Consider the following 10,747-nt stretch of genomic DNA (forward strand, 5'->3'; position numbering starts at 1 on the left):
CCCAGGGGAGCCTACAGAGACTGATACTCCAACAAGGACCACACATGGAGAGGTCTTAGACCCCATGCTCAGATGAAAACCATAGGCTGCTTAGTTTCCAAGTGGGTGTCCCTAGTAAGGGGATCAGGGGCTGTCTGTGACATGAACTCAGTGGCAGACTCTCTGATCATCTCTCCCTGGTGGTGGTGGTGGTGGTGTGTGTGTGCAGCCTTGCCTGGCCACAAAGAAAGATGATATAGCCAGCCCTGATGAGACCTGACAGACTAGGGTCAGATAGAAGGGGAGGAGGTCCTCCCCTATCAGTCCTATCAGTGGACTAGGGAGAAGTATAATGGAGAGAAGTGGGAAGGTGGTGGAACTGGGGAGAGATGAGGTGGGGCTTAGCAGGGATACAAAGTGAATAAATTATAATAAATAACAATAAACAAACAAATAAAATCTGAAAAAAGAAATGAAACAAAGACAGCATTGAAGAGACTGCTGGAGAATAAGGGTGTGAAGCACTGAGTGACGAGAAAAGGTTGACCTGAACCACGTTTGTACGATGCATAACATTAGCCTACTTTCACTTCCTTTCTCTGATCACCATTGATTCCTATGTGGCCATGACATTCTTACACTCCTCCTTCAGTAAGTCACGTATTTCAATGTGTGACTCTTCAGATTCTCGCACTATCTGCTACATCACAGGTTCTCAACCAGGAATAGCTGAGAGGAAGGTGCCTGCTTTACAATTCTCTAATTTTATGTCCCATTACCTAAATTACAGAATCCAAAACAAAAAGCTTATACTATAGGAAGCAGATCCCAGCTGTGAACACGGCATCAGTTAAGTCTCACACTTGTTCTCTGTATCACCATGGAAACCAGAAGACAGCCATCCTTAAAACAAATATGTCTAAAAGACAGCCAGGAAGTTCTTTGGCATTCCAGAGTCTTGCAAATTGCTCATTACTCTTCACCATTTTTAGTACTGTAAAACTTTTAGTGAGACTCCAGGAAATACACTTCCTAGTGCTCTAATTGTGCTGTAAGGGGAAAGGGGGTTATATCTGCCTTACGATTGAATTATTAGAATTAAAGTGTCCATTACAGTTTCTGTGTAAGCCCTGTGGGGAGAAACCATGCTCTCAGGGAAGCTACCTCTGCTCAAATCATTCACTGGGGGTGTGGAGGAACATTGCTTAGTTTATGACTTCTGTTGTAAGCATCACCCTGGAGTGAAATAAATGGTTTCCTTGGCCTCTCTCTCCAAATGTGCCTCCATCAGACTTCCTCTCTTTGGAGGCTATCAGCTTACTGCAATTTATTTCCTTTGTGTTCAACCTGAAACTCTCTTCTATCCTGAGGGAGCACGGGGCATCAAAGATTTATTCAAATGAAGAAGTCTGTCCGTACCTTTTCTAAGCCAGATACTGTGCTAGACGTTAGAAGTGACTTAAACCACACTTGTCATTTCAGAGAAAATACAAGTATAAAGTAGATGTGTCAGATGTGAATAATATTACAGAGGAAAAAGAACAGTGAGGGTAAAACCAGCCAGCTTTCACTTATGTGCCAAGGTGAACAGTGCAGTGTGGGAAGAGACTGGAAGCATGCTTTGGCAGTCTGAAGCTTAGGTAAGTTGCAACTCTTAAGAAGTAACACGATAGATAAGTATTTTGGAAAATTATGCTATGAAGTCTTAATAAGAGAATCTATTTTAATTAATTTTTTTATGTTAATTACACTTTATTCACTTTATATCCCTGCTGTAGCCTCCTTCCTTATTCCCTCCCAATTCCACCCTCCCTCCCTCATCCTCCCAAGACCCTCTCCAAGTCCACTGATAGGGGAGGTCCTCCTCCCCTTCCACATGACCCTAGCTTATCAGGTCTCATCAGAACTGGCTGCATTGTCTTCCTCTGTGGCCTGGAAAGGGGGCTCCCCCCTCAGTGGTAGGTGATCAAAGAACCCACCACTGAGTACATGTCAGAGACAGCCCCCATTCCCTTTATTAAGGAACCTGCTTGGATACTGAGCTGCCATGGGCTGTATATGAGCAGGGCTTCTAGATTATATTCATGCATGGTCCTTGGTTGGAGTATCAGTCTCAGAAAAACCACTGTACCCAGATATTTCGGTTCTGTAGAATCTATTAAAGGAGAAAATAAATTCTCCCTCCCAGTATATCCATTTAATTAACAGTTAAACAGCATCTTTGTTTCAGTGAGGCATAAAAGTGGTAATAAAAGTGGAGGCAGAATGCAATATTACAGGTCATTGAGTATTTGACTTTGTACAGAATCTGGCCTTAGCTCTTCTGTGAGGCTATAACAAATACTCCAGGTGCTCAACGCATGGGGAAACCAAAATCTAGGGTATGGAGAAACTTGTCATTGTCAGGACTCATCTTTTGAGCTATACCACAGAAAATGGTGTTACTTCCACAGGAACCACAATAATGTCTCTTGCAAGAAAGTGGCTATTAGTTGATATTCTGTCTACCACCTTTCTCTCTGTCAGCCTTGTAAATGTCTTAGAGGTGTCATTTGTCATTGTACCATCTAAAGTCCTTTCGTGTGGAAGGAATTTGGATACTCGCTGAATAGGGTGGCTGACAAAAGGAATTAGGACAACCCCAGAAACATATGAAGAATTAATATGCCCTCACTACATCATCCCCTTTGAGAACTCCTGTGTGTCAAAACAGAATACGAAACATTCCATGTGCTACTTTTCATCTGACCCAATTAGTGTATCCAATTACCTCTTCTACAAGTCTGAGTTCTATGTTATGATTCTGTCATCCTTTACTCTCAGTTATTTCTGTCTTGCCTTGAGTACTCTGACCATTTAAGATCTATCTTCATGCTATATTTCTTGCCCAGCCAATGACCTTTCTGGCCCTCAAGAATTCCCTGGTTCACTTCTTCGAAAAATATCTCTCTCTGCAGTGAGCAAAACCGGTGTCCATTGCTAAAATGGCCACATATTTTACTTCAGTCAACGGTGTATGACAATCTTGAATCCTTTACCCCTCCCTCCTCAGACACACACAGGACAAAAAGGCTTATTTTGACTCACAGTTCCAGAAGGATACAGTCCAACCTAGCATGGCAGATGCAATAGTGGGGGCAAGAGGCTGGCTGATCAAATTATATCAGTGTTCACAATTCTGAGCGTGAACAAGATGTGGGGCAGAGCTAAAAAGCCTCAAAGCCAAGCCATAGTGACTTAGGTCCTCTTATGAAGCTCCTCTCCACTCTCTAAAGGTTACAAAACCTTTCCAAACAGCGCCACCATCTGTGCAGAAGGTGTTCAGGCATGTGAGTCTATGGGAGGAGACATTTCACCTGTGAACTCTCCATCAGGTTTTGTTTATTATTAGTTGAGGTGTATTCATGTAGATATCTTCTGTGTGAACATGTGATTATTCTTTTTTCTTGAATAAAACTTAAAGGTAGAATTCCTGGTTTATATGACAGGTGGGTTTTAAATTTTGTAAAAGCTGCCAAACACTTTTCCAGAGCACATGTGCCAACTTGTACTTCCTCTGTGAAAGCTGAGAGTTCCAGGTGCACCGTGTCCTCATCAACACTGAAGACTGCCAGGCCTTTCATTCTGAGCCAGTGTGATTGACATATCACTCAGCAGTAACAAAACAGCAGCTACCGAGTCACTACTGTTCATCCTAAGAAATACAAAACTAACATTAAAACAAGCACTGCTAGCAAACAGTAACTTGTAGCATCGATGCATAGAGAGCTCGTCACTTTTTTGTTTATATTCTTCTTTTACTTTTTATATTAATTACAGTTTATTCACTTTTTATCACAGCTGTAGACCCCCATTCCCTCCCAATCCCACCCTCTCTCCCTCGTCTCTTCCCTTTTTACACAATCCGATGGTTCCAGAGACACACTTCATTTGGGATGGCATGATTCTTCATTAGTTGGATCTGTTTCTCCACTCAATCCGTGGCACAAGATCTAGCTATTAGGAATGTTCATGGACGAGGACTAGCTCTCAGGGAGGAGACTAATACAACACAGAGATCTTAAAAACACATGAATAAATATCAGCTTAGAAAATTCCCGCACCACCCCCTTCACCTTCCATATCACATTAATAGAAGAGTTAGCAACACACAGATAAAAGTTAGTCATGTTTTAGCCTGTGTTATTCTCATTGTTGGTAAGAGCCTTTGGGAAATATAGAATACTGTGGCTTCTAAAGTAATAAGCAATTATCTTAAAATAACAACTTGTTACATAGCTTTTCTTTTCATGTAATATTTTTGAGGACATGTACACTAGGAACTTATGCCTGAACATTTTTTTTTCACACACACTTTACTATAAATAAGAACTGACAGTAGATACAAAAAGCCATTGGAAACATAATTTAAACTACTACATAATATCTCACTATATGCCTGTATCTTTTCTTAAGTTATTTCTAAAATTCCCTCTTTTCTGTCACTTTATCCCTTTTGATTTCTCCTTGTAAAAAAGATTTTATGATAAGATGAAACTTTTGTATATGTGTACTTTATAGTTTATTACCTTATATTAAATTCTATATTTTAATTTGCTTGATGTATGAGCTCAAAATTTAAACATTTTCATTGATTCAACTAATATTTTTACTCTGGCCTCAAACTCTCTGTGTTTGAGAGGAGGATAGAGTTTATAGAACCACACCTATGCTAATAGTGGGGACATTATTTGTTTTTTTAATTTAAATTTATATTTTATGATTTGTTCACTTTATGTCCTGATTGTAGCCACCTCCCTTACCTCCTCCCAGTCCACCCTCCCTCTTCTGCCCTCTTTCCCTCCCCTAGTCCTCAGAAAGGGAAGCCCTCCTCCCCTACCATCTGATCCCAGCCTATCAAGTCTCATTAGGATTGCCTGAATCCTCTTACTACTCTGTGGCCTGGTAAGACTCCTACATCAGAGGGAAGTGATCAAAGAATGGTTATCAGAGTCCATGTCAAAGACAGCACCTGCCCCCTCCCCTTTACTAGGTGACCCACATAGAGACTGAGTTGACTATTGGTTACATCTGAATAGGGGTAAAGGTCTCCTCCATGTTTGGTCCTTCATTGGCTCATCAGTCTCTGCAGGACCCCTGTTCCCAGATTTGTTGACTCTGTTGGTCTTTTTTTCCCATTTAATTTTTAATTTTTTATTAATTACATTTTATTCACTTTGTATCCCCCCTGTAGCTCCATCCCTCCTCCGCTCCCAATCCCTCCCTTCTTCTTCCTTCTCCACATGTGCTGCTCCCCAAGTCCACTGATAGGGGAGGTCTTCTTTTCCTTCCTTCTGATCCTAGTCTATCAGGTCTCATTAGGAGTGGTTGCATTTTCTTCCTCTGTGGCCTGGTAAAGTTGCTCCTCCTTCAGTGTGAGGTGATCAAAGAGCAGGCCAATCAGTTCATGTCAGAGGCAGTCCCTGTTCTGTTGGTCTCTTTAAGGAGCTACTCTCCTCTCTGGGTCCTTCTGTTACCCCACTCTTTCCACTCCTGTGTTCTCCCCAAAGTTTGGATGTGAGTCTTAGCATCTGCTTCAATCCCCTGCTGGATGCAGTCTTTCAGAGTACATTTTTGGTAGGCTCCCATCCTGGTCCCTTTCTTCAACTGTTTCCAGTGTATAGTCTAGTTACCATTCTGAATGAAAATTAAGCATTCTCCCGAGGGTATTCCTTGTTATTTAGCTTCTTTAGGTCTATGGGTTGTAGTATGGTTATCCTGTATTATATGACTAATACTCACTTATAAATGAGTATATATCATGCATGTCTTTCTAGTTCTGGGTTCCAGCACTGAGGAAGATCGTTTTAGTTACATCCATTTGCCTGTAAATTTCATGATTATCTATATAAGTGAGTACATTCCATGTGTGCTTTTTTTGGTTCTGGATTACCTCATGCAGAATGATCTAATATCCAAAATATATAAAGAACTCAAGAAATTAAACTCCAACAAACCAAATAATCCAATTAAAAATGGAGTACAGAATTAAACAGAATTCTCAACAGAGGAATATCGAATGGTGGAGAAATATTTAAAGAAATGCTCAACATCCTTAGTCATCAGGAAAATGCAAATCAAAACAACTCTGAGATTCCATCTTACACTCTCAGAATCCCTAAAATAAAAAACCCAAGTGACAGCACATGCTGGCGAAGATGTGGAGAAAGGGGAAAACACCTCTGTTGCTGGTGGGGGTGCAAACTTGTACAACCACCTTGAAAGTCAATCTTGTACTTTTTCAGACAAGTAGAAATAGTACTACCTCAAGACACAACTATACCATTTCTGGGCAAATACCTGAAAGATGCTCCACCAAAATACAAGCACATTTGCTCAGCTATGTCCATAGAAGCTTTATTCATAATAGCCAGAATCTGTTAACAACCTAGATGTCCCTCAACTAAAGGATGGATACAGAAATTATTGTACATTTACACAATAAAATACTCCTCAACTGTTAAAAGAAAGGAAATCATGAAATTTTCAGGCAAATGGACATTATTCTTAATCCTTGATCATTCTGGAAATCAAATAGGTGACTATGTAGGAAATCTGTCTTAATGTCATTTCATTTTCCTGTGTGTGGGGAGGAGGGGGACACTCTGAACATAACAATTGAAAGGAAGAGAAATTTTATTTTAGATCACTATTCCAAGTTATAATCATCACACTGGGGGGAGTCACAGAGGCAGGGGATATTTATATCACATCCGCAGTCAAGAACACGGCACCAAGAGTGCATGCAGGCTTATGCTCAGCTTGTTCTGTATTTATCACCTAGTCCAGGCCCAGCCCATGAGATCCATTCAGGGAAGAATGAATCTTCACATTCAGGGAAGATCTTCCTGCCTAAATTTACAAAATTAAGAAAGCTTCCCACAGGCCAGCCTATTCTAGACACGGACATACTTTTCCTAAGTGATTACATGTTTTCAATTTAAAAAATCCAAATAAGTGTCATAGATACAAATGCATGCATGCACGCTCTACCACACTCACATGTGCTTGCACACACACATGACTCTCTTAGCACCTCTGCACTGCATCCCAGACTGATCACTCTGAGTCAAAAATCTGAGTGGGTGTTAACCTTACAGAATCAGAATTCCAAAACAACTAAAGACAGTTACCTTAAAATTGGTCCAATATTTTTTGTTTGTTTGTTTGTTTTTGCTTCTTACTAATTGTGTGGATCCCAGAAATTATTTAATTTCTTGTCCCAATTATAAGGTACATCAAAGAAGAATGAAAAGAACAATTTTACAAATCATCTAGTTAATCATATGTTGTAGGACAGAACTTGTCATATATGCCAGGTGACACTGAGCTCACTTCTGATAAGATTTGTTTATAAAGATAGGTTAAAATAAGTGCTCACAAAAGCTGTAAATTACAGATATATAATTATATAAGTGCAGAGAATGAGAATGGCCCACATAGTATTATCTACTTGACTGCCTGGTTTACAGTTGGACTGTTTAGGGAGGATTAGGAGTTATGGCCATGTTGGAAAAAGTGTCACTGGTTGTGGGGTTTGATTTTCCAAAAGCCCACACCAGGCCCATTCTCTCTTCCCCTCTCTCTATCCTCCCATCTCTCCTGCCTCCTGTCTAGTGAACAGAATGTAAGCTCCTAGCTTCTGCTCCAGCACCATGTCTGCCTGCCTGCTTACCACCACACTCCTTTCCACAATGATTTTGGACTAACCATCTGTAACTCCAATAAGATGTCAATTAAATGCTTTCTTCTACAAGCTGCCTCAGTCATGGAATCATGCAAGAATAACTAAGACATGGATTGTGCATGGTGAAATCTTTGTCAAAATCTAAGCATGCAATCTCTTAGCATCTTCTTATTTTTGAGATTGTACTAGAGGGATTGCTAACCTCAGTCTAATCGGGGATCAAAGAGGTGTAACTTCCAACAAACCCAAGCCAACTTCATGGGCTTTCTGATCGGAACACTTAGTACTAAGCAGTCACCCTGAGTAGGTTGCTGTAATCAGACTGAAAGGATGGACCATCTGACAAAAAAAATGTCAACAACAGAGGCGATGCCTAAGCTTGTGTTGCAGGATGGTATGAAGCCCCACCTTGATGACCACTTTTTATTATCTTCCTGATTTTGAAAATCCTACCAGTAGCAGGGTTGTCAGTTTTGCACTTCAATCTTATCTTAATCATCCATCCACTGTCCTCATCCTGCAAAATTTAGTATTCAGTATGCTCATTCTTCTTAACTATCTACTTTCCTTGCTGAAGTAGTCTTGGAAAATGTTGACTATCCTTATGACAGAAACACCTGAGAGGAAAATATAGACATCTGTTTTTCTGATGAGTTAACCAGAATCCTGTTTTGTTTATGTAAGGGTGAATGAATGTATCGAGATATTCAGATGGACTCAGAGATAGGAGCTGACAACTCTTATACACATACACATACACACACACACACACACGTATGAATACACAATACTGCATAAAACATTAGCTATGTTCAGCTTAGAAGAGCATATTGCCCTTTTAAAAATTCTAGAACATATTAAAATTATTTAATTTATTACAATTTATTATTTATTAAATAATAAATAAATTATTTAATTTATTATTATTAATTTATCACTTTGTATCAAGGCTCTAGCCCCCTCCCTCATCCCCTACTAATTCTGTCTCCCCCACCCCTGCTCTTCTACACCCATGCCCCTCCCCTAGTCCACCCAGTCCACTGAAAAGGGAGGTCCTCCTCCCCTTCCATCTGACCCTAGCCTACCAGGTCTCATCAGGAGTGGCTGTATTATCTTCCTCTGTGGCCTGGTAAGGCTGCCCCTCCCTCCTTCAGAGGGAGGTGATCAAAGAGCCAGACATAAAAACGGTCCATGTTCTCCTTACTAAGGAAGAGACTTGGAGATTGAGCTTCCTTGGCTACTTCTGAGCAGGGGTTCTTGAGTTATCTCCATGAATGGTCCTTGGTTGAAGTATCAGTCTCAGAAAAGACCCCATGTGCCCAGATTTTTTGGTTCTGTTGCTCTCCTTGTGGAGCTCCTGTCCCCTCCAGGTTTTTCTATCTCCCCCTTTTTTCATAAGATTCCTGCACTCTGTCTAGTGTTTGGCTATGAGTCTCAGCATCTGCTTTGATACTCTGCAGGGTAGAGTCTTTCAGAGACCCTCTCTGGTAGGCTCCTGTCCTGTTTTGCCATTTTCTCCTTCTTCCAACGTCCATCCTGTTTGCCTTTCTGAATGAGGATTGATCATCTTATCCAGGGTCTTCCTTCTTGCTTAGCTTCTTTAGGTGTACAGATCTTAGTATGATTATCCTATATTATGTGTCTAAATAAGTAAGTATATACGATGTGTGTGTTTTTTCTTCTGGAATACCTCACTCAGGATGATTTTTTTCTAGTTCCCACCATTTGCCTGTAAATTTCATGATTTCCTTGTTTTCAATTGCTGAGTAGTATTCCATTAGTATTCTCTAATATTTTTTTTTTAATTTTGAAAGGTATAACATTGAAGTCACTTTAAAAATAAGTCACTTTAAAAATAACCAAATAAAATATTTCTGATGGAATTATCCAATGTATATTAGAAGCATAGGTCTCATTTATACAGATTCAGGCTCTCTCACTGAACCAGGAATGGGCCAGTTTGCGTATTTTATTGGGAGAACTTGTCTGGAGACCCCCTGTTTTTGCATTTTGAACACTAGGATCCCATGTGACCTTCCACACTCAATACTGAATGTATTGAGATTCAAACTCCAGTCTACAGGATGTATTTACCTGGTTACCTCTGAAGCCCCTAATACACCTTTTCTCAGAAGAAGATGGTCTGAGAACAAGAAAGAACTACGTGCTGTGATGGCTGCCGTGCAGTAACTTAGCTAGCAAATGGCAAGAGAACAGAGAAGATTGAGCCAGTAGGAGAAGGAAGAGAAAAATGTGCTGAGATGAAACCCTGGAGAGGGAAAGAAGAGCATGTTAGACACACTGCTCAGCCAGAAGTCCTTTACTGCAAAGGACCTGCCAAACGCTTTGTGAGTGCAGAAGAAAAACAGATGTGTTCAGCAATTCTAAGAATCTTCATTGGTTTAATGCACATTCTTGCATCTGTGACTTATTGGCAGGTGTTTGAGGGTGTTTTCTTTCTGAATACCAAGAAATAAAATGAGAACCAATAATGGTGGATTGGTATCAATGTCCCTAACATATTTTGATGCCATTTTTTCAGACATTTAGATTATTTTTATTATTAATTCAATTTATATCTCAGTCATAGGCCGATCCCACCTCTCCTCCCAGTCCCACCTTCCCACATCCCTTCTCCCCTATTCCTGAGAATAGGGGATCCTCCCTGCCACATACACCCTAGCTCATCTATTCACAGGAGGACTGAGTTCGTTTTACTATCCTGTGGCCTGGTAAGGAAGTTGCACCAGGGGAAATGATCAGAAGGCAGGGAACATAGTCTGTGTCTGAGATATCCCCCACTCTCCTAACTAGTGGGCTGACATGAAGCCTAAGATGTCCATTGGATTTTAGATTTAAAATGACAATAAAACAAAGAATATTAGGAAATCTTGGGCATATTTTTAGCCTCAATGGAAAGGTTATATTCAACAATTATATGAAAATACATTAGTCATGGGTTGGTTCTCTTCACTATAGATAGCTACAAAATAGTGGATAATTTAATATAAACAATTTAATGAATCTATTTGTTTTCCTTTT

The sequence above is a fragment of the Meriones unguiculatus genome, chromosome 8, assembly GCF_030254825.1.
Source record: "Meriones unguiculatus strain TT.TT164.6M chromosome 8, Bangor_MerUng_6.1, whole genome shotgun sequence".
Taxonomy (NCBI): Eukaryota; Metazoa; Chordata; class Mammalia; order Rodentia; family Muridae; genus Meriones; species Meriones unguiculatus.